At 39.7% G+C, this 24,332-nt stretch overlaps 2 long non-coding RNA genes across 3 annotated transcripts; both read left to right on the forward strand.

The window, feature by feature from the left end:
• Positions 1-3,587: 3,587 nt before the first annotated feature.
• On the forward strand, positions 3,588-7,643 carry LOC143858315 (uncharacterized). 2 transcript variants are annotated; one of them, XR_013238899.1, is made up of 2 exons: positions 3,588-4,028; positions 7,144-7,643. It is a non-coding gene; the product is annotated as an uncharacterized LOC143858315 (long non-coding RNA). The 2 variants fall into 2 exon arrangements; XR_013238900.1 differs by having other exon boundaries at positions 7,204-7,643.
• A 4,785-nt stretch (positions 7,644-12,428) lies between these two features.
• On the forward strand, positions 12,429-24,332 carry LOC143858070 (uncharacterized). The gene is made up of 2 exons (XR_013238855.1): positions 12,429-13,135; positions 23,706-24,332. It is a non-coding gene; the product is annotated as an uncharacterized LOC143858070 (long non-coding RNA).

The raw sequence follows: 24,332 nt of genomic DNA on the forward strand, positions 1-24,332 counted from the left end.
AACATGAGCCGCGAAGTCTGTTTTTGCAGATTCTCGTTTTTACACGACTAAATGATGAGAATATCTACTATTTTGATGCATATAATTTAATTATTCTCTATTTAATTGAGTCTGTGTAGATAATCTCATTGCAATGTTTGTTAGCTGGGAGAAAAGAAAAGAAAAATTAACACAAAAAAAGATACCAATATAATATGCGAATTTAGCATATAAAAGCATCAATAAGTGTGAATTATAATGACTTTATAGATTGTGCTTATGCATCTCATTTATTAATAATACTTATCTTAGTATTTTTGGACCATCTGAATCCTTTGTTCTCCCTATCTAGTGTCTCTCAAGGATAGGGATGTTGGTTTTCATACTTAAATGTATCATCTTTCTAGGGGTCCCCGTCAAACCCCAGCTTACCTACCAAAAAAACATCACAACTAGATTATTTACCCCGACTCACATAAGTAAATGTAGAATAATCAAATTATATGCATCAAAATGATAGCGTCATTCCAGTTATTCAGGGTGTTGAGAAAATCCGCCAGGCACAAATTAGACAGAAAAGTAAAAGTATTAAATCATGCCACAAGATGAACACAAAGATTTATGTGGTTCGGCCAAGCCACTCCATGGGCGAGAAACACGATCTTCCACTATGAGAAAACAATATACAAGGATTACAATGGATTAAATCCAAACCCACAAACCCGCAACCCTTTCCTTCCTTCTCAACCCAAGACCGTACTGTTAGTGTTCGATACAATATGAACACCGGCAACGGATCTTAGCGATTCAACATTGAGAAAATCACAGATAACAATATGGAATAAATTGAAATGAGAAAAAGACATACCGGAAGCCATGAATGTTGTTTTTCTTTCTCTTAAGGTTTCTCTTTGCTACACAATAGTCGGTGATGGGGACCGGTTTCCTTTCTCTTCAAGCGTGGATTCTCAAAGTTTGGAAACAAATTCGTTGTGTGCAAATAGGACTCAAGAGTACCTTTTTATAAGCGTTTGTGGGAAGAGATGCGACTCCTCATTGCGCCGATCCCTCTCCCCAAATGTCTTTTTACGTTTATACCTTTTCACATAAAGTCTTTTCCTTAATGACTTTTCACATAAAGTCTTTTCATTAATGACTTTTCACAAAACTAATTAACTAACCAAATGATCTTGACCGTCGATCTTGTAAAAGCCACATCCACCGTTAGGATTATGTCCTAACATTCTTCCACTTGACTAGCAAGATCTTTGAGCCAAACATAAGGATCATAACTTTAAATTAGTTAGATAATAAACCCATCATTCTGTTTAGCAAAAACTACCAACAATAAACCATGTAACCATTGGGTCACCAACTCTACCCAATAGCCTACCCCATGATTATATTATTAGTAATTATTACTAACAGGAATTTAAAAACATACATTCATAAGATGTAAACATGGTCCAAAACAGTCATACAGACACATTTTACCTCTTATTAACAATCCATTTACAAAATGTGCACGAAATGGAACGGTAGAAAATAATCATAATATATATCAGAATCATAAAATATAATGTGATCACAACAGTGTATCTCAATACCAAATGCAGACTCCCACTATCATAGGCTATCAAAAGTGTCAACCAATCCCATGCGCGCTACATGCTCTCTGAAGAGCTTTGGTGACAAGCCTTTAGTCAAGGGATCCACCAACATAAGTGCGGTACTTATGTATTCCACAGATTCATGCTGATTCTGAACTCTTTCCCTCAGAACAAGATGCTTTAGATCTATATGCTTCGAGCCGTCTCCAGACTTGTTCTTGGAAAAGAAAACCGCAGCGGAATTATCACAGAGAAGTTTCACCGGCCTCTCAATAGAATCAATCAAATGAAGCCATGAAATAAAATTTCGCAGCCATAAGGCGTGAGCCGAAGCCTCCGGACATGAAATAAACTCTGCCTCCATAGTGGATGAAGCCATCATTCTCTGTTTGACGCTTCTCCAAGAAATAGGTCTTCCTGAAAGCATAAAAATATAACCAGAAGTGGACCGATGGGTGTCCCGACAACCAGCGAAGTCGGAATCAGAATAGCCAATCACCTCAAGGCTATCCGATCTTCTAAATGTGAGCATGTAATCTGAAGTCCCTCGCATGTAACGCATAACCTTTTTGGCTGCCTTCCAGTGATCCAAACCTGGGTCACTCTGGTACCTCCCAAGCATGCCAACTGCAAATGCAATATCTGGACGGGTACAAACTTGAGCATACATGAGACTACCAACAGCGAAAGCATAAGGAATATATCTCATCTCATCCCGTTCCAGTGCGTTCCTGGGACATTGTAACTGACTGAATATATCGCCCTTAACTATAGGAGCAGGACTAGGGGAGCATTTATCCATGCTGAATCTCTTAAGGACTTTCTCTATATAGGTCTTCTGAGATAATCTCAGCAATCCTCGAGTCCTATCTCGATAAATCTCAATTCCTATGACATAGGAAGCTTCACCAAGATCTTTCATATCAAAATTTCTTGAGAGAAATTTTTTTGTTTCTTTCAGCATGCCCAGGTTACTACTGGCAAGTAGTATATCATCAACATATAACACTAGGATGATGAATCGACTCCCACTAACCTTAAAATATATACATTGATCTACAACATTTTCCTTGAACCCAAAACTAGACACTACCTCATGAAATTTCAGATACCACTACCTAGAAGCCTGCTTAAGTCCATAAATTGACTTTTTAAGCTTGCAGACTAGGTGCTCTTCGTTCTCAGCCTTAAAACCTTCAGGCTGAATCATATAGACATCCTCATGAAGGTCACCATTTAAAAATGCAGTCTTCACATCCATCTGGTGTAACTCTAAGTCATAATGAGTCACCAAAGCCATAACTATCCTTAAAGAGTCTTTCCTTGATACTGGAGAGAAAGTCTCTTTGTAGTCTATTCCCTCTTTCTGAGTGAACCCCTTAGCGACTAGTCTGGCCTTATATCTTTCAATTCCGCCCTTAGAGTCTCTTTTGGTCATAAAGACCCATTTATAGCCTACAGGCTTGACCCCTTTAGGTAACTCGGTGAGTTCCCAGACACGGTTATTTTCCATCGAGAGCAACTCATCCTTCATGGCTTCAAGCCACTGAGCTGATCGGTCACTATTTATGGCCTGACCAAATGAAAGTGGATCATTATCCATTTCACCGTCGTAGTCACACTCGTTTAAATAGACAATATAGTCATCTAAGATGGCTTACCTCCTCTCTCTCTGTGATCTACGCACAGGTTGCTCAGCGACAATCGTCGTTGGAGCATCAGGAATGTGGGGCGAAACCTCCAATGTGCCATCTGGTGCATCAATATCCTCAGGTGGAGGAATCGACACTACTCTTTCTTGGATTACCGGTATTGGAACAAATACCCGGTTCTCCTCAAAAGTAAGTGACCTAGGCACAGAACTCTGTAGACACCCCATTTTGTTTTGTTTTAATCAACAAATAAATTAGTGTGTTAAATCCATGTGAGAACCCCCTCTATCATTGATTTATATGTTTTAGGTCATTAATATCTTGATCTGACTTTACGGATCATCAATCGGGACAAAATAAGCTAGGGTCACTTCATAGCCCGGACCCTGATTCCATTCCGAGACCCGATTTCCGTAAATCGTTAGATCAATGGCAGATCATGACCTGGGTCTAACCATCCAAAACCACCTAACCTCTCCTCTCATCCTAACCATTCAAACCTCACCTAACCTCACCTAACCTCTCCTCCCATCATAACCATCCAAACCTCACCTAACCTCACCTAACCTCACCTAACATCACCTAACCTCACCTAACCTTACCTAACCTCACCTAACCTCACCTAACCTCCTATCCCATTCTCTTATAAATACCCTCTCATCTCACCAAAGAGAAAGAGGAAAAAAAAGAAAAGAGGAGAGAACCCCTCTCTTAGAAAATTCAAGCCCTCTCTCTAGACCAAATCCCTCTTCTCCATAAGTTTGCATGGAATATCGTCTACAAAAAGGTATGTCTTTTGGAATTTTATTTTCTTTTCTATATTTATAGGATTGAGTGTTGTTTTGCGTATATTTTGGTTGATGTCATGTTTAATTTTGTACTAGTTTGGCCTTGGTCATGTTCTCACTTATGCTAAATATAATTAATGTGTTAGGGTCATTAGAACCTATTTGCGATGGGATGTTGAAATCATTGGCTTGTTAGGGAATTTAGATTTCTTTTGGGAAAACAATTCATTAAAAATTTTGAACATTTACAAGAAAGAAAACTTGAATTTTACATGAATTATCAAAACCCATTTAATTTGGCTTACAAAACCTCCATCTTTCAATTGATAACAACAGCCCCCACTCCAATTTGATAACAACAGCCCCCACTCAATCTCAAGAACCCAATATCCATACCCCACCTTGCCAAGTAGATAAAAACAACCCCTTTTTCAAACATCCCATTTGAATCTAATCTCAGGCCCATTCAAGCCATTTTTCATATTCACCGTCTTTTAATCACTAAAAAAATAAGAACTATCAAAAGAAAACATGGGGGTGCCAATATCATTCCCGTCATAGTGCTAGCTGTTAGACTTTAAACAGATTTTTCGACCTCTAAACAACAGAATCGTGGGAAATGGTTAACTACAAAGTAGTAGATATTTTCGTGCCGTTTCCAACGAGTATTCGTGCTAGATCAGACAGCGAGCGGTTAAAAAGTTAAGTCCAAAATGGTTGCGGCACACCTTTAGGCATTTCCAGTTTAATGTTGCTGTCCTTTTGTTTGCAACACAAATTCGAACCTCTAAATCACAGATTTACAAACAATGGAGAACTACAAAGTTGTAGCCCTATAAAAGATCTTTCCAACGCATGTTTGTACGTTGAATTTGGCCAAGCGGTTAAAGAGTTACGACAGTTTTAGTGGGCTGCATTTGTCAGATCTTTTAACGGTCAATGGTTTGTCGAATTTGTGCAATTGTCAAAACTTGGTTGTGTTAACGTCATTTTCCAAACCAAAATCGAAAGACATTAATCTAAAGTACATCCAACCTAAAATTAACAAAACTAAAATTCACCCATTTAAAATCCACTGATAAAAATCCGTTAAAAGCCATTAACCAAAAGACCACTAAAAATTTCAAATGAAACTAAAACCTTCTAAATAAACAACTTTAAAAGCTACCAAACACACTAAATACCTTCAGATAATAAAAGCTTCAAGAAAACTCTAAAAGTTTCCACAAACCCAAAAGAATTCGAGATTCCCAAGAGCCGGTGGATTCAAAATTCCTTTAGGAACCCTTAGAGCCCAATTTAGGAACACTGGTGTCGTGTCGTGTCGTGTCCTAAGTTTTAGGGAGTCCTAGGTTTTAGGGAGTCCTAGAGTCAGGAGTCCAGCCTCATCACGGACGTTTGCTATGTATAGCAACCGTGCCATAGGTCTAGTTACACTAGTCACCCAATCTTTCCCTAGGACAAGCCTAGTAAACTAGGATGTAAGGCAAACCTGCATTAGTCTAAGGGACAACTTGCATTCAGATAAGAATCATATAGCATCTTAGATGAAATCCTAAGATAATAAAATCCTCAACTTGAATTAAATAATTCCTCTTAAAACTGTTCAAACAGTCAAATCCGTCTAAGTCGGTGTCCTAGTTGAGTTAGGCATATGTAGCTTAGCTTAGGTGCACCGAACTACGTCGACTCTGATCCCAGTGAGGCTTGGGTACGTAGGCAGCTTGGATGTCTGATGGCATACCACCCGCGAGTCGGCACCACAAACAAATTGTGGTGTTTTGTATATTAATATTCTTGTAAATGCTTAATCAAATCACTTAGGACTTTCCATTGAAATTAGAATTCTAGGATGCATGTCACTTAGTTCGCACATAAACATAGAGTTGAATGAGCCATTTAAAATAAATTCAAAAGAGTTAGCTTTTGGAATCGAAGACCGATTATCGGGCAGGAATGGTGCATGTGGTGGATAAATCCCCATACCTTCCATTCTCGTAACCAGGTAGCGAGTCTAGATTTCTGGTCAATTATGGGTCCTAGATCCCACATCTAGGTGGCGACTCTGTCATTTTCTTTCGTGTGGAATTCGGGTTGCCTTAGTGATCCCAAGTTCACATGAAAGATGAATTCAAATCAATCATAAAATGCACACGCCAATCGCGTGGTTACGAGAGACCAAGAGAGAGCGCGCGGCGGCTCGCGCCCACACCCCTCTCGCGGGATCGGGTACCACAGTCTGGCGACTCTGCTGGGGATCACCTAACTTCATCACAATTCCAAAGGATAACTTATTTGAATCTATTTTAACTGGCTCATGAAAACTCTATCTCTTGTATACTTGTCAGATTAGTTTGTCTTGTTTTATTTTCTCATCACATTTTACTTGAACTTAATCTAACAAAACCTGAAGGCATCATAGATTGCGCAAACATATTGCACACACTTACATCACTTGCATCTAAACCCTTGCATCTCACGTGCACACACGTCCTATTTTAGGAACCCGGAGTGTTATCTAGCATGGTTGACTGGGATTTCATCACCTGGTGCCTCTGTGCTAGAGAAACATTCCACCCTTAGCCTAGTACCTTTATGGTACGTAAACGGATCTCTTGTTCACGTACTGATACGCCGGACACTGGTACAGTATATCGAACAGGGATTCGCGCTAAGGGAACTCTTGGCCTTACCCCTAGATTAACCCACACATGCATGTAGTATACGAACACATGTGCATCACGTGTGTGAGCCTAGTTTAGGATATCCTACCTATTTGTGTCTAGATTAGGCCGTAGACCATCTTCCAATGGCTACGATCGGTCCTAGGTACACAAACAAAGTCATGAGTCGAGATCCTCTCTCCACTCCGATAGATTAGGATTAGGGTTGATGCCTTCAGGTAACACTGTTAAAATGTGTGAAGATTAAAAACTTTCCCTTTGGGGTTAGGATATAAATCCCATCATTTCCAAAGATCTCATAGGATTAGTCATTCATGATCTATCCGTTGAAAGCAATCTTATGCTATCTCATCTAATCTCTTGATCGTGCGTCTTTGATTCTTCTATCATACAATTCAATCGTATCTTCATGCCATCCCCTAACTGGCAGATGCAGAATCTCACAATCTTTCGATTATGCGTTCTCATGATCTGATCATGCCTGGTCCAGATAATCCAATCTTGCTTGTACCCCTGGTCTGTTCCTCCTCTAGGGGCTACCTTTTTCAAGATTATTTTGCTAAGTCCTTCAGAGTTCACTCTCAGAATCCTTGAGCTAGGGGCATTTCCCTATGCGAATCAGTCATCATTGTCCAAAATTGAAAGTATCAGCCATGATGATGTTCAGAACGAACCAGCCTTCGCCGAGCCTTCAACGCCAAACAGTTGCAGCAGTTAAAGTTTTAGTCACTTACTATTTTATGTTGAGTCAGTCATCATGGTCAGTATAATTGTTGAGTCCGGTCTTACAGTTAAAGGTCAATGCCTAGTCCAGGCAAGTTATCTTCTGTTTCCCTTTCTTATTTAGAGTTGTGAATCCTGAGCATGTTCAGGATAGGTCGTCTGATGTAATAGCTTTTCTTTAAATAAAATTTCGGTCAGTTCCAAAAAGTTCACTTGTGTCTGTTCTTAAGTGTGCTTCTGATCTTAAAATAAGACTCCCTCTTCAAATGAGGACAAAATTGACGAAACTCCACTTGAGTCACAGCAATTACTTGAACGAGAGGAGGAGCGCCAATCCCAACCTTTCAAAGATGAAATTGAAATGATAAACACTGGCACTGAAACTTTGATTCAGTGAATGCCGATTGAAAATACATTACCCTCTAAAGAGTGTGAAGAATTGATAAAATTATTTCAAGAATAAGAAGATTGTCTAGAAAAGCTACAACCGATACCAGGGGCAAGACATAGATAGAAGGTTCAAGAAAGAATGAAGTGAATATCATATGCTATGCAAGGGGCATAGAGTGGAAATAACTTTCATATTTCCAATCAATGACCTTGGTTCTCAAATTCATAACATGAAGCCAACAAATTCAAGATAAGAAGTTCAAGAACAAGTATTGAAAAGTGGTCATCAGATATCAAGAGTACGAATCCATAGATGGAGGATGTCAAAGAACAAGTTTCGCTCTATGAAAGTCAAAAGCACGTATTAGAATCTTGAAAGAAGAAGATCCATTATCTCTTACCTGGAAATGCCGTCAAACTCCGCGAAAAAAAAAAAAACAAAAGAGAAAAAAAAATAATCAGTACCAGAGGGACTCTAGTAACCTAGATCGATTCCCAATCTGAACATCGAAAGGCCTCCTTTGGCCGATTAAATCCCAAAATCAAAACCCAATGTCAAAAGAATACCGATTTGCAAACCCTTCGAGCCTAAATCAAATTTTCTTGAAAACCCATCAAACTTGGGGCATTCCCCCGAACTACGCGAGACCTGATCCCTATACTGGGGTACGTAGGCAACTCGGTTGAACCGAGTTCGGTCGATTCAAAAAGGAAAAGAAATTCAATCCTTTCAAAAAAAAAAGAGAGGGACAAGTTCCAAAAGAAGAGAAGTTAATTGTTCCAGAAAGAAAAGAAAAAAGGAAAAAAAAATCAAACAATTTATCTTCAAACTAGGGGCATTCGCCCTGAACTACACACGACCTGATTCCTACCTTGGGATATGTAGGCGACCTGTTCACAGGTTCGGTCGAAATCTTTGTTGAGCCTTAAGCCATTCTTTGAAAAGCCCTATCCTACCTATAAAAGTCCTTCTGGTGTTCAGAACTAATGAGCTAGGTCCTGAGATACAATAAAAAAATGAAATGATGATGAATAAGAAAAATAACGGAGTTTGAAGATCTGCTAGACTGAAAACCTGAAAGGGCGGTCTAGGCAAAATTTAAGATCATTCCCCTGCTAAGTTGAAAACCCGAAAGGGCGGCTTAGGCAAAAGCTAAGGGGATAGCCTGCTGGATCGAAAACCTAGAAAGGTGGTTCAGGCAAAAGTTAAGGCTAGCGCGGTCCGCCAAGTTAAAAACCCTGAAGAGGTGACTTGGTCACGGTAAGAGAATCAGTATAAGAAGGCAACAGCCGGTATCAAGACTGAAGATCAACTGAAGTTCAAGCAAATTCAAGTGATATCCTCAAAACTGGGGGCATTGAAGCTAAGCAATCTTAGGGGTCGTAATTAAATTCTTGAGGCATTACTGTTTCGAGGAAGAAGTCCGGTGTTTACCAATTGAAAAACTATTCCTTGAAAGGATAGACTTACCAAACAAAACATTAACTAAGTCAGAAGCATCACTATGTTTGTCAGTATAGTCAGTCAATCTTTATTATTCTAAGTTCACTCCTTCAGGGCTGCTCAATCCTTTGAGTAGTGCCTTTCATCTAAGTTTTCTCTTTAGAAAGAGTCAATTGTCGTTCCTATGTCCAAATGATGTAACTGTCTTGGTGAAGGAGGCCAGGCCTAGGCAGCTCCCTGCAATTATACCTGAAAGAGCTCGAGAATTTAGTCAAACAACTTCATTTCAAAGAAGATCAGCTCAGAAAAATTCAGAAGTAGAAACATCAGAAAGCCCAGCTTCCGTAAAAAGATCATACCCCAGGAAGGCACCTTAAGCTTGGAAGAACCTCAGATGCAATGGTGGTTGAGCCAATTTCTCAGAAAGATGAACCATTCAAATTCATAATTCCCTTCCGGTTAGTTATCCTGGTCAAGAAATGTTTATCTAAACACCTGTCAAGAAGCAGATCCCGCTTTTCCATGTTAATATCCAAGAGAGTCGTTGTTCTAAATTACCAATCTCAAATGTCTTGTTCAAGGTTTCAGTTATCAAAATCCCCAGAAGACAAGACCAGCAGTCTCTTTGAGAAAAATCTTGTTGAAGTTTCATAAAAATGTTCCTAATCCATTCTTGCTAGTAATGGTTCTTCGTTCTAAAGGTTTGCCGTTTCATCATTCGTCAAAGTCCTAGTTTCCAACATCTTTGTCGGGCACGATCCATAATATCCCCGATTTCATTGAGTTCAAAAAAATAAAAAATTCATCAAATCCAATCTTACGTCAAATTCAAGTTCATGGAAAATCTCTAAATTCTTCGAGCCCGTTTGTGAACGGTACCTCTTTTCTCGAGCCCATTTGCAAATGGCCTCGTCTTCTCCTTGAGCCCGTTTGTGAACGGTGCCTCATCTCTCGAGTCCATTTGTGAATGGTTTCGTCTTCTCCTTGAGCCCATTTGTGAACGGTGCCTCATTTTCTGAGTTCATTTATGAATGGTCTCATGTCCTCCTTGAGCCCGTTTGTGGACGGTGCCTCATTTCTCAAAAAATCAAAAATTCATCAAATCCAATCCCCAATTCAAAAAATCCAATCCTACGTCAAATTCAAATTCATAAAAATCTCTAAATTTTTCATTGTTGAATTCATCAATCAAAGCTATCTTGTGTCGTCGAGCCCGTTTGTGAACGGTGCCTCATTTCTCGAGCCCATTTGTGAATGGTCTCGTCTTCTCCTTGAGCCCGTTTGCGGACGGTACCTCATTTCCCAAAAATAAAAATTCATCAAATCCAATCCCCGATTCAAACAAATCCAATCTTACGTCAAATTCAAGTTCATGAAAAATCTCATGTCCTCTTTGAGCCCTTCTGTGAAAGGTGCCTCATTTCTCGAGGCCGTTTGTGAATGGTCTCGTCTTCTCCTTGAGCCCGTTTGCGGACGGTACCTCATTTCCCAAAAATAAAAAATTCATCAAAACCAATCCCCGATTCAAACAAATCCAATCTTACGTCAAATTCAAGTTCATGAAAAATCTCATGCCCTCTTTGAGCCCGTTTGTGAACGGTGCCTCTTTTCTCGAGGCCATTTGGGGATGGTCTCGTCTTCTCCTTGAACCCGTTTGTGAACAGGTTTCTCATTCTCTGAGTCCATTTGTGAATGGTCTCATGTCCTCTTTGAGCCCGTTTGTGAACGGTGCCTCTTTTCTCGAGGCCATTTGTGAATGGTCTCATCTTCTCCTTGAGCCCGTTTGCGGACGGTACCTCATTTTCCAAAAATAAAAAAATTTATCAAATCCAAATCCTTAATTAAAAAATAAAAATAAAAATCCATTCCTACGTCAAATTCAAGTTCATAAAAAAATCCCTAAATTCTTCGAGCCCGTTTGTGAACGGTGCCTCATTTCTCGAGCCCATTTGTGAATGGTCTCGTCTTCTCTTCGAACCCGTTTGTGAACAGGTGTCTCATTCTCTGAGTCCATTTGTGAATGGTCTCATCTTCTCCTTGAGCCCGTTTGTGAACGGTGCCTCATTTTCTGAGTCCATTTGTGAATGGTCTCGTGTCCTCTTTGAGCCCGTTTGTGAACGGTGCCTCATTTCTCGAGTCCATTTGTGAATGGTCTTGTCTTCTCCTTGAGCCCGTTTGTGAACGGTGCCTCATTTCTCGAATCCATTTGTGAATGGTCTTGTCTTCTCCTTGAGCCCGTTTGTGAACGGTGCCTCATTTCTCGAATCCATTTGTGAATGGTCTCGTCTTCTCCTTGAGCCCGTTTGTGAACGGTGCCTCATTTCTCGAGTCCATTTGTGAATGGTCTCGTCTTCTCCTTGAGCCTGTTTGTGAATGGTGCCTCATTTCTCGAGTCCATTTGTGAATGGTCTTGTCTTATCCTTGAGCCCGTTTGTGAATGGTGCCTCTTTTCTCGAATCCATTTGTGAATGGTATCGTCCTCCTTGAGCCCGTTTGTGAACGGTGCCTCATTTCTCGAGTCCATTTGTGAATGGTCTCGTCTTCTCCTTGAGCCTGTTTGTGAATGGTGCCTCATTTCTCGAGTCCATTTGTGAATGGTCTTGTCTTATCCTTGAGCCCGTTTGTGAATGGTGCCTCTTTTCTCGAATCCATTTGTGAATGGTATCGTCCTCCTTGAGCCCGTTTGTGAACGGTGCCTCATTTCTCGAGTCCATTTGTGAATGGTCTTGTCTTCTCCTTGAGCCCGTTTGTGAACGGTGCCTCTTTTCTCGAATCCATTTGTGAATGGTATCTTCCTCCTTGAGCCCGTTTGTGAACGGTGCCTCATTTCTCGAGTCCATTTGTGAATGGTCTTGTCTTCTCCTTGAGCCCGTTTGTGAACGGTGCCTCTTTTCTCGAGTCCATTTGTGAATGGTTTTCTATCCTCCTTGAGGCCGTTTGTGAACGGTGCCTCATTATCCAAGTCCATTTGGGAATGCTTCTTATCCTCGTTGAACCCGCTTGTGAGCGGCGTCTCATCTCCTTCTAAAAACTGTTTGAGAGCGATCTTTGTCCTTTCCCTTCAGAATCCATTCGAAAATGATATCTCATTCTCTAATTGCCCGTTTGTGAACGGCGCCGCATCGAGTTTTTATTATTATTCAAGTTCTAGGGTTTCATCTAAGGTTTTGCATTATGTTAAGGTGCGTTGTATCTAGAGAGTCCTTTGTCGATTAAAACTACGCAAAATGGTTCTGTCATTTTTAACTTTGGTATTCAATGACTACGTCATCTCTACCAAAGAGGGGCATCTGTAGACACCCCATTTTGTTTTGTTTTAATCAACAAATAAATTAGTGTGTTAAATCCATGTGAGAACCCCCTCTATCATTGATTTATATGTTTTAGGTCATTAATATCTTGATCTGACTTTACGGATCATCAATCGGGACAAAATAAGCTAGGGTCACTTCATAGCCCGGACCCTGATTCCATTCCGAGACCCGATTTCCGTAAATCGTTAGATCAATGGCAGATCATGACCTGGGTCTAACCATCCAAAACCACCTAACCTCTCCTCTCATCCTAACCATTCAAACCTCACCTAACCTCACCTAACCTCTCCTCCCATCATAACCATCCAAACCTCACCTAACCTCACCTAACCTCACCTAACATCACCTAACCTCACCTAACCTTACCTAACCTCACCTAACCTCACCTAACCTCCTATCCCATTCTCTTATAAATACCCTCTCATCTCACCAAAGAGAAAGAGGAAAAAAAAGAAAAGAGGAGAGAACCCCTCTCTTAGAAAATTCAAGCCCTCTCTCTAGACCAAATCCCTCTTCTCCATAAGTTTGCATGGAATATCGTCTACAAAAAGGTATGTCTTTTGGAATTTTATTTTCTTTTCTATATTTATAGGATTGAGTGTTGTTTTGCGTATATTTTGGTTGATGTCATGTTTAATTTTGTACTAGTTTGGCCTTGGTCATGTTCTCACTTATGCTAAATATAATTAATGTGTTAGGGTCATTAGAACCTATTTGCGATGGGATGTTGAAATCATTGGCTTGTTAGGGAATTTAGATTTCTTTTGGGAAAACAATTCATTAAAAATTTTGAACATTTACAAGAAAGAAAACTTGAATTTTACATGAATTATCAAAACCCATTTAATTTGGCTTACAAAACCTCCATCTTTCAATTGATAACAACAGCCCCCACTCCAATTTGATAACAACAGCCCCCACTCAATCTCAAGAACCCAATATCCATACCCCACCTTGCCAAGTAGATAAAAACAACCCCTTTTTCAAACATCCCATTTGAATCTAATCTCAGGCCCATTCAAGCCATTTTTCATATTCACCGTCTTTTAATCACTAAAAAAATAAGAACTATCAAAAGAAAACATGGGGGTGCCAATATCATTCCCGTCATAGTGCTAGCTGTTAGACTTTAAACAGATTTTTCGACCTCTAAACAACAGAATCGTGGGAAATGGTTAACTACAAAGTAGTAGATATTTTCGTGCCGTTTCCAACGAGTATTCGTGCTAGATCAGACAGCGAGCGGTTAAAAAGTTAAGTCCAAAATGGTTGCGGCACACCTTTAGGCATTTCCAGTTTAATGTTGCTGTCCTTTTGTTTGCAACACAAATTCGAACCTCTAAATCACAGATTTACAAACAATGGAGAACTACAAAGTTGTAGCCCTATAAAAGATCTTTCCAACGCATGTTTGTACGTTGAATTTGGCCAAGCGGTTAAAGAGTTACGACAGTTTTAGTGGGCTGCATTTGTCAGATCTTTTAACGGTCAATGGTTTGTCGAATTTGTGCAATTGTCAAAACTTGGTTGTGTTAACGTCATTTTCCAAACCAAAATCGAAAGACATTAATCTAAAGTACATCCAACCTAAAATTAACAAAACTAAAATTCACCCATTTAAAATCCACTGATAAAAATCCGTTAAAAGCCATTAACCAAAAGACCACTAAAAATTTCAAATGAAACTAAAACCTTCTAAATAAACAACTTTAAAAGCTACCAAACACACTAAATACCTTCAGATAATAAAAGCTTCAAGAAAACTCTAAAAGTTTCCACAAACCCAAAAGAATTCGAGATTCCCAAGAGCCGGTGGATTCAAAATTCCTTTAGGAACCCTTAGAGCCCAATTTAGGAACACTGGTGTCGTGTCGTGTCGTGTCCTAAGTTTTAGGGAGTCCTAGGTTTTAGGGAGTCCTAGAGTCAGGAGTCCAGCCTCATCACGGACGTTTGCTATGTATAGCAACCGTGCCATAGGTCTAGTTACACTAGTCACCCAATCTTTCCCTAGGACAAGCCTAGTAAACTAGGATGTAAGGCAAACCTGCATTAGTCTAAGGGACAACTTGCATTCAGATAAGAATCATATAGCATCTTAGATGAAATCCTAAGATAATAAAATCCTCAACTTGAATTAAATAATTCCTCTTAAAACTGTTCAAACAGTCAAATCCGTCTAAGTCGGTGTCCTAGTTGAGTTAGGCATATGTAGCTTAGCTTAGGTGCACCGAACTACGTCGACTCTGATCCCAGTGAGGCTTGGGTACGTAGGCAGCTTGGATGTCTGATGGCATACCACCCGCGAGTCGGCACCACAAACAAATTGTGGTGTTTTGTATATTAATATTCTTGTAAATGCTTAATCAAATCACTTAGGACTTTCCATTGAAATTAGAATTCTAGGATGCATGTCACTTAGTTCGCACATAAACATAGAGTTGAATGAGCCATTTAAAATAAATTCAAAAGAGTTAGCTTTTGGAATCGAAGACCGATTATCGGGCAGGAATGGTGCATGTGGTGGATAAATCCCCATACCTTCCATTCTCGTAACCAGGTAGCGAGTCTAGATTTCTGGTCAATTATGGGTCCTAGATCCCACATCTAGGTGGCGACTCTGTCATTTTCTTTCGTGTGGAATTCGGGTTGCCTTAGTGATCCCAAGTTCACATGAAAGATGAATTCAAATCAATCATAAAATGCACACGCCAATCGCGTGGTTACGAGAGACCAAGAGAGAGCGCGCGGCGGCTCGCGCCCACACCCCTCTCGCGGGATCGGGTACCACAAACTCCCACTGAGATCACCATCCTCTAAGAATACAGCGTGTCTAGTCTCTACAATCCGGGTGCTATGAGTAGAACTATAGAACCTATAACCCTTAGACCGTTCAAGGTAACCTATGAAGTAACAAGAGATGGTCCTAGCGTCTAACTTTCTCAACTGTGGATTATATATTTTGGCTTCAGCCATACAGCCCCAAACATGCAAATATCCTAGCTTAGGCTTTTTACCGGCCCATAACTCATAAGGGGTCTTAGCCACAGCTTTACTCGGTACACGGTTTAGGATATGAACAGCTGTTTTAAATGCTTCTCCCCACAAGGACTCAGGCAATGGTGAATTACAAATCATGCTCCTCACCATATCCATAAGAGTACGGTTTCGTCTCTCAGCAACACCATTTTGCTCAGGTGTACCTGGCATCGTATACTGAGCGACAATACCGTTCTCCTGTAGGTAAAGTGCGAACGCACGTGGACTGCGACCCGTATCGGAATATCTGCCATAGTACTCCCCATCTCTATCGGACCTCACAACCTTAATCTTCTGGTCAAGTTGTAACTCAATCTCAGCCTTATAGATCTTAAAGGTATCCAGTGCTTCCGACTTTTCTTTGATGAGATAGACGTAGCTAAAACGTGAAAAGTCATCGATATAGGTAATGTAATATCTCTCGCCACTTAGGGCAAAAGTAGGAAATGTCCCACATATATCAGTGTGAATAACTTCTAACAAGCCGGTACTCCTAGTGGCGCCCTTCTTACTAGTTTTGGTTTGTTTACCCTTAAGACACTGCCTACAAATCCCGAAATCAGAAAAGTCAAGAGGAGGAAGAACTCCATCCTTCACCAGTCTTTCCATACGACTAATGGAAATGTGGCCTAAACGCTTATGCCACAAACTGGAAGAGTTTTCATCAACTCGACCCCGTTTATTGCCACGGTAACTGATTTCCTCATTCACATGCATGGATAACAGAGAATGTGCAAACGAGCTATCTAAATTAATCATATATAGATTGCCCACAAGAGGACCAGAACCAACAACATTGGAATCATGGAGTAATGCAAAACCTTTATTCCCAAACTTAAATTCAAATCCAGAGGAATCAAGTCTGGATACAGATATAAGGTTTCTGCTCATGGCAGGTACATAAAATGTGTCTTCCAAATACATAATGAAGCCACTATCTAATACAAGACGAAAAGTGCCAATAGCCTTGACGTCTGCTTCTACTCCATTTCCCATCTTAATGGTTCGCTCCCCTTTCCCGAGTCTCCGTCTCTCTTGAAATTCCTGCAAGGAATTCGAGATGTGAATAGTGGAACCTGTATCTATCCACCAGGTATTTCTAGGAGCATCTACAAGGAAAGATTCATGACAAACAAAAACTGAATTATTACTTTTCTTATGCAGTCACTCTTCATACTTGGAGCACTCTTTCTTTATATGACCAAGTTTCTTACAGAAATGGCACCTAATGCGACTTTTCATCCCACCGGTCAAGCTCTGCTGAGTTGAACCACCTGCTACCTTCTTCTTGCATTTCCCAAAGCCCTTTCCTTTGGTTTTCTTCTTGAAATGACCCTTTGACATTCCCTCTGTGGTGTAATGAGCACTTTCAGGTTGCTCGGTCTTCAACCTCTCTTCTTCTTGAACACACATGGCTATGAGTTCACTCATTTCACACTTCTCTTTCTGCGTATTGTAATTAATTTTAAATGGAGTAAACTGCGCAGGAAGAAATGTCATGATGAAATAAACAAGGAAACCCTCAGAGATCTCCATGTTCATTTTCTTTAGCTGGGAGGCCATGTCATTCATTCGCATAATATGCTCTCTCACACCACTACTTACATTGTACTTCATAGTGATCATCTTCATCATTAGTGTACTGGCAAGAGCCTTAGACGATCCCTTAAACTGATCCTCTACTGCCTGTAGGTACTCTCTAGCAGTAAATTCCTTATTTTCCTCTGAGTCGGGAATGCCTCCACGGATAGAGGTAGAGATTGTGCTTTTCATAATCATAAGGCTCATGCGGTTTGACCATTCCCATTTTTCATAGGTAGCCAAATCCGCAGCAGTACTCTCATTAGTAGGCACTTCAGGTTTGTCATTCCTAAGTGCATAATCTAGGTCCAAACACCCTAAGACTATGTGAATATGATCCTTCCATTTTTCGAAATTAGTCACACTCAAAACCTCGATCCCGGACAAATAACTAGAGATAGAACTAGGATTCAATGCTGTAGAAGAAAAGGACGGACAGTTACAATTTTGCTCACTATCTAAGACACCATTTAAATCCACAAAAGGAGTTTATTCAGTAAAATCCACGATTTAATGTAATCCAACTTTAAAATAAATGACTAAAGTAAACAGAAACACAAAATACATAAGTGTGTTCTTGATGGAACATCCGGTGTGTCACCGTGGGATGTCCGTTGGGCCATGCCACGATACACATTTGGTTCCATTTTTAAGTCAATTTATCTTTAGGAAAGTCAGTTGGATTGCCTAGAATCACAGAAACACATAAATGTGATTCTAGGGAGACACCAGCGTATCATCATGGGTCGTCCGTTGGGCCGTGCTACGACACACATTTGGCTCTCATCCATGAGACTAACTAGGGCCAAATAACTCTATACTTAAGGTACACATCACCGTTGGGCAGAAGCGCAACCACAAACCAAGTTATCCAGGCCTAGCCCTCTCACACCGCATATTTGTGCAAAGCAACAGTCATCCGTTGGGCTGAGTGTTGCTCTTGGACAAATAGACGCAACTTAAAGTGGTTTTGTAGTTCATGATGTGTCACTATGTGTGACACTGTTCTTTATTTAAACCACTAATCCTAAGCAATTCCGTTTCCCAGTCGGAATCACAATTCTTTGTTCATTCATTTAGTGACTAATCATAACAAGATATAGTGCATCTTCAACTAAAATAATGAACAAAGTGTACAAACATGTGTACATAAAACCCGTTTTCATGTTCCATGAAAAACCAGAATTCAATTCTAATGGGTTTTTCTTTGGAAAAATTACACAAAATGGGTCAACTGATTGAATTGTACTTCTCTTATTGGAACCAAAATTATGATTCACAAGTATCTCATGGTATTGGGTTAGTGACTTAAGTGACTTAAGTGTTTGAGATTTAAACCAAACACAAAACCCAACTTTTAAAAAACCAACTCAAAAAATGTTCAAAAATTTACATTGTAACGGAAGCCAAAACAGACATCAAATTTGGGTTCAGAGGGGTGGAAATCCCCTAAATCCGGATTTACCCGGCCCAAAACCCAAAAAATATTTGACTCAAAATCAAACAAATAAAACCAAAATTTGTTGAATTTACACTGTAACCATATAATACAGTGCTCAAATGTAAAAACTGACTCCAAAAATGGGTTCAGGAGGGTTCCAAACCCCTAAAACCAATATTAGCCAGACCCAAAAATGGTCCCTGGGCCGGTTTGGGTTGGGTCTGGTGGGCTTGGACGGGTTTTGTGGGCCTTATCGGTCAACTGGGCCTTCCTTAAAATCGCGGATCCTTGATGGATCCTTAACGGGCCTGTGCGGGCCATCGGCCCATCACTGTTCATCGTCTTCTCCAACAGCAGTAATAAATTCCAGAAAAATCCAAAAAAAAACAACAAATTTCGATTTCATTTTCTGGGTTCGTTTGACATCGGATTTAGGCACCGTTTGTTGCATTGGACTCGTCTCTCGACGAACTTCACATCCATGCCGGAAAATCACCGGTCGGAGCAACCGTTTTCCGGCGGCACGCTGTTTTCCAGCGATGTCAAAAAATCCCAAATTTTTTTTTCACAAACTCTATTTCAATCGGATTTTCTCTCCGTTTTCTCGCTAGAACCGTGGCTCTGATACCACATGTTAGTGTTCGATACAATATGAACACCGGCAACGGATCTTAGCGATTCAATATTGAGAAAATCACAGATAACAATATGGAATAAATTGAAATGAGAAAAAGACATACCGGAAGCCATGAATGTTGTTTTTCTTTCTCTTAAGGTTTCTCTTTGCTACACAATAGTCAGTGATGGGGACCGGTTTCCTTCCTCTTCAAGCGTGGATTCTCAAAGTTTGGAAACAAATTCGTTGTGTCCAAATAGGACCCAAGAGTACCTTTTTATAAGCGTTTGTGGGAAGAGATGCGACTCCTCATCGCGCCGATCCCTCTCCCCAAATGTCTCTTTACATTTATACCTTTTCACATAAAGTCTTTTCCTTAATGACTTTTCACAAAACTAATTAACTAACCAAATGATCTTGACCGTCGATCTTGCAAAAGCCACATCCACCGTTAGGATTATTTCCTAACACGTACAAGAAACCCAAGAGAAAACCGAAGAAGACGACCAAGAAGAACTCTCTCTCTATCTCTCAGCCGCACCCCTTTGCGGCCTAGTCTCAGCTTCCTTTCTCGTTAAAGATCAAGAGTTTATATACTCAAGGTAAACCAAAACTACTTTCTATTTTAGCTTATTGTGCAATATAGAAACCTCTACAAATCTGAGTGTTAGGATCATCTTATGGAGACAATTTATGGCGTGCGGCCTAATCATGTGGTGGCCCATCAAGTGAACTGTTTGGATCATCCTAAGAAGTTGGACCATGAAGAAATCAACACCAAAGTTAATTAAGATGATATTTTAATGATCAACACCAGAGTTAATCAAGATGATGTTTTTATGGTCATCCGTCCATAACCTAGCATAGGCGTAGGCTTTGCAGAGCGATGGATTGCGACAAGTTATCGTTAGACTCATGCATGCAAACAGCCCAAAACGAGAGGTTGCCTCTAAGAACTGTTGTACGTACGTGGTAATAACTAATTTTACCATTTTTTAATTTGGGATTTGTTAGGGAATTTCACGGAAAGCAATTTCACAGGCAGGAGAGAACAACATCATATAGGCTCACTTTTTGGCAGATTTTGTCTTATTCATTTAATTCATCTGATGTGGCTGTTCTCTCCTGGAAAGTGGGCCTCAAAAATTACCTAGCATTTCCCTCTCTCTCTCTCTCTCTCTCTCTCTCTCTTTCTCAAAAGTAAACTCCATAACAATCTATTTATGGCCCCTCAAATCTGTTCACTTCTTTTCGCTGGTGCTGTTTTTCCTGGAAAACAACCTTTTTTTTCCTTGACAAGACAAAATTTTTGTGTTCACTTCTTTTCCAGGGAAAAATATTATCAGATGTGGAATTTCTTATTTAAAAGCTGAAAATGACATGAAAATTGACTTTTTCCCTGTTTCTTGAGATTTGGTTTCCGATTAAATATATCGGAAAGAGGCTTTCCAAGGAAAATGAAAATTCCTTTCCTTTCCTTTCCGGGGAAAAGAAGAAAAGAAAAAAATACAGTGGTCCTTCACACGCCACGTGGTATTCTTCTAAATGTATAAATAGCGCTTCTGTTTCTACCAGAGATTCTCGACTCGAACAAAAGGGTTGGAGTCATCCTTAGTCTGAAATTAGGATGGCTCTCTGCATCTGTTACTCTGCAAGTGACTTCCCCAAACACTTTATTTCTCCCTTTCTCGGTCAAGCCCCGCGTCATTTCGTGAGCATTTTGACCCCATTCTCATTTTCTTCTTTTTTTTTAAAATTAAGTTTAGGTTGAGTTCTGGCTCTATAGAGTGTAAATTTAATCACACTTTATCTCAGAATTTTGTTGGTAGGTTTCAGCTTCTGGGTTCTTCTTTTTATGTTAACTCTTGGGGTTAACATAATAATTAATGATAATTTCTATAGAAAATATTTCAGCTTCTGAGTACTTTGTAATTCTTTTCTCTCTCTCTCTCTCTCTCTCTTTGTGGTTTTAGGGAGAGTGTCGCTAAAATTTCATTTGGGAATTTCTTCCAGAGCATATTTCAGTTTCTGGGTGTTTTTTTTTACTTTTGTTTTCTGACTATAACGATGAACTGTAAATTGGAATATTGGATAATGTTTCCTTTTGCAATGCTATTCTGCTAGAGAAAATAGAGTGACACCGATATTTTTTTTTTCACTATTTCCATAACTGGTCCCTGTAATGAGTGTTTAAATTACAAATCTTGATAGGTAACCTGGAGACATCGGTCACTTCACCCTTTTGAGACAAAAATCCATCTTTTCCTAAATCCGAAGAAGTTGGCACCTTCTCCAAGTTGTGCTCTAGGAGACTAGGACAATACCTTCACAACCAGAGCTAATGGCCGACTGATTACTTTTTTCTTTCTTCTGACTATGCATATGAGGTGTCTTCTATACGTAAATATATGGGTCAAGAGGAAAAGCCTTCACAACAAACATGTTGATTTAGCTGATGTTCGTGGTAGAGGCAAAATTTTCCTTTCACATGGCTAGTCACATTTAGGTTACAAAATGCATGGAAATTATTTGCTATTCCAATTCATTGAAACCTTGGTTGCTTTAGTCCCAATTTTTGTGTATTAGAGACTGAAATTCTAAGAAATTTATTTTGCGATTCACAATTAAACACATCTTCGTTCCCCCAACATATTCGAATGATACAACATTCTTCAAGTAGATAAATGAAGCCTTTGCCCCTACCATTTGCACAGTCCTTGCGGGATGAAAAGCCACTTTAAACCACCACTTCAGAACTACGAAACACTATTCAAACACTATGAACCACTATTAAGCAGATGAAATCCAATCCAATGACAAAATATGAATAGTTGGAAACCAATCCAATGAAGAACATTTAGACAACCCTGAACTAGTGTGGGAAGGGTTTGAACAACTCCTGACACACATTAACTACTATTTACAGTATTGCAACCACTATTTATACCCTTTCAACCAGTAATGACACAGCTTTAACCACTATTCCAACAATCTTCAACCACTATTGACAGTGTTGTAACCACTATTGACAGTGTTGCAACCACTATTGATACTCTTTCAACCAATAATTACACAATTTGACCTACTATTCCAACAATCCTCAACCACTAGTAAAGTACATGAAATCCAATCCAATGCCTCAAAATGAACCGCATGGAATCCAATCCATTGAACAGCATTTGTACAACCCTGAACCAGTGTGGGGAGAGTTTGAACAACTCCTCATAAACACTAACCACTATTCATAGTGTTGTAACCACTATTGATACCCTTTCAACCACTAATTACACAGTTTTAACTGCTATTCCAACAATTCTCAACCATTAATAAAGTAGATGAAATCCATTTCCAATTACTCAATATGAACTAGAGGGAATCCAATCCAATGAATAATATTTGGACAACTCCTTATACACACTAACCACATGATTAGCCCGCACGCCATAAATTGTCTCGATAGGATGATCCTAACACTCAGATTTGTAGAGGTTTCTGTATTGCGCAATAAGCCAAAATAGAAAGTAGTTTTGGTTTAGGTTACCTTAAGTATATAAACTCTTGATCTTTAACGAGAAAGGAAGATGAGACTGGGCCGCAAAGGGGTGCGGCAGAGAGAGAGAGAGAGAGAGAGAGAGAGAGTTCTTCTTGGGTTTTCTCTTGAGTTACTTTCTTGTACGGTCTTGGGTTGAGAAGGAAGGAAAAGGTTGCGGGTTTGTGGTTTTGGATTTAATCCATTGTAATCCTTGTATATTATTTTCTCATAGTGGAAGATCGTGCTTCTCGCTCATGGAGTGGCTTGGCAGAACCACGGTCATCTTGTGGCATGATTTATTACTTGTACTTTTCCGTTTAATTTGCGCACGATCAGTTGACTTGCCCGGTGGATTTTCTCAACGCCCTTAATAACTGGAATGATGCTACCATTTTGATGCATATAATTTGATTATTCTACATTTAATTATGTGAGTCGGGGTAAATAATCTAGTTGTGACGTTTTTTTGGTAGGTAAGCTGGGGTTTGACGCGGACCCCTAGAAAGATGATACATTTAAGTATGAAAAGCAACATCCCTATCCTTGAGAGACACTAGATAGGGAGAACGAAGATTCAAATGATCAAAAAATACTAGGGACCTTTTAGCAAACCGATGGCGAATAAATAGATTTCAAGCTCATCGAGATCGACTTCCTGCTATATCCTTCATGAATGAATGTGATGTTTGTTTGCTAGGAGAGAAAATAAAAATTAGTACAAAGAAATAAAACGATAACAACCAAATATGTGAATTTAGCATATAAAAGCACCAACAACGGTGAATAATAATGGCTTTTATTTTATAGATAGTGCTTATGCATCACATGCTCATTTTACTAATAATGCTCATCTGAATTTCATTAGATTAGATAAACACCATGCTACTAATAATCCTAATAATCCCTTATTTCTAGTGATGGATGAAAAAAGTAGCTTATTTAGAAATCTGCATGGGAGCCTAAGCTTGACAGTATGCGGCAACTTCATCAGCATAGGAGACAGGCAAGTGCATACCCAGGAACATTTTGTGCCAACAAGGTTTGTTGCTCACATCGAGAACAGCCTTACAACATTGAGGTTGTATCGACAAGGAGCCAGGTGGATAAACGATTGAGTGAGTGCAGTTGGGTATCATATCAAAAGAATACCAACATGGATCCCTGTATAACTGCCAATAGGGAAATGGTGAGGGTGGAAGTGCACCTATAACCTCATATTTAGGTGAAGATGATGAGAGCTCACGTGCGAGCCCTGGTGTGGCACACATGGCAAGTAAGGGCATCAACAAGAGCATGGCTACCTCAACCCCTTTCCTCATCATATCCTATCTCTTTTCTTAGCTAGTCCTACACCTCCCTTCTTCTTTGATTTGTTGATGTATGAAATTTCAGGAGTGGTGTTATTTATAGAATAGGAATGCACATAAATGTGGTAGATCTTGTAACGACTTCTCTTTACTCTACATTTATTCTACATGAGCCATAAATGGATTGTTATGTAGTTTACTTTTACGTTTTTGATGTGTTATTTCATTTTATTTA

The sequence above is a fragment of the Tasmannia lanceolata genome, unplaced genomic scaffold (assembly GCF_043159265.1).
Source record: "Tasmannia lanceolata isolate RefF3 unplaced genomic scaffold, GAP_Taslan_0.1 ptg000025l, whole genome shotgun sequence".
Taxonomy (NCBI): Eukaryota; Viridiplantae; Streptophyta; class Magnoliopsida; order Canellales; family Winteraceae; genus Tasmannia; species Tasmannia lanceolata.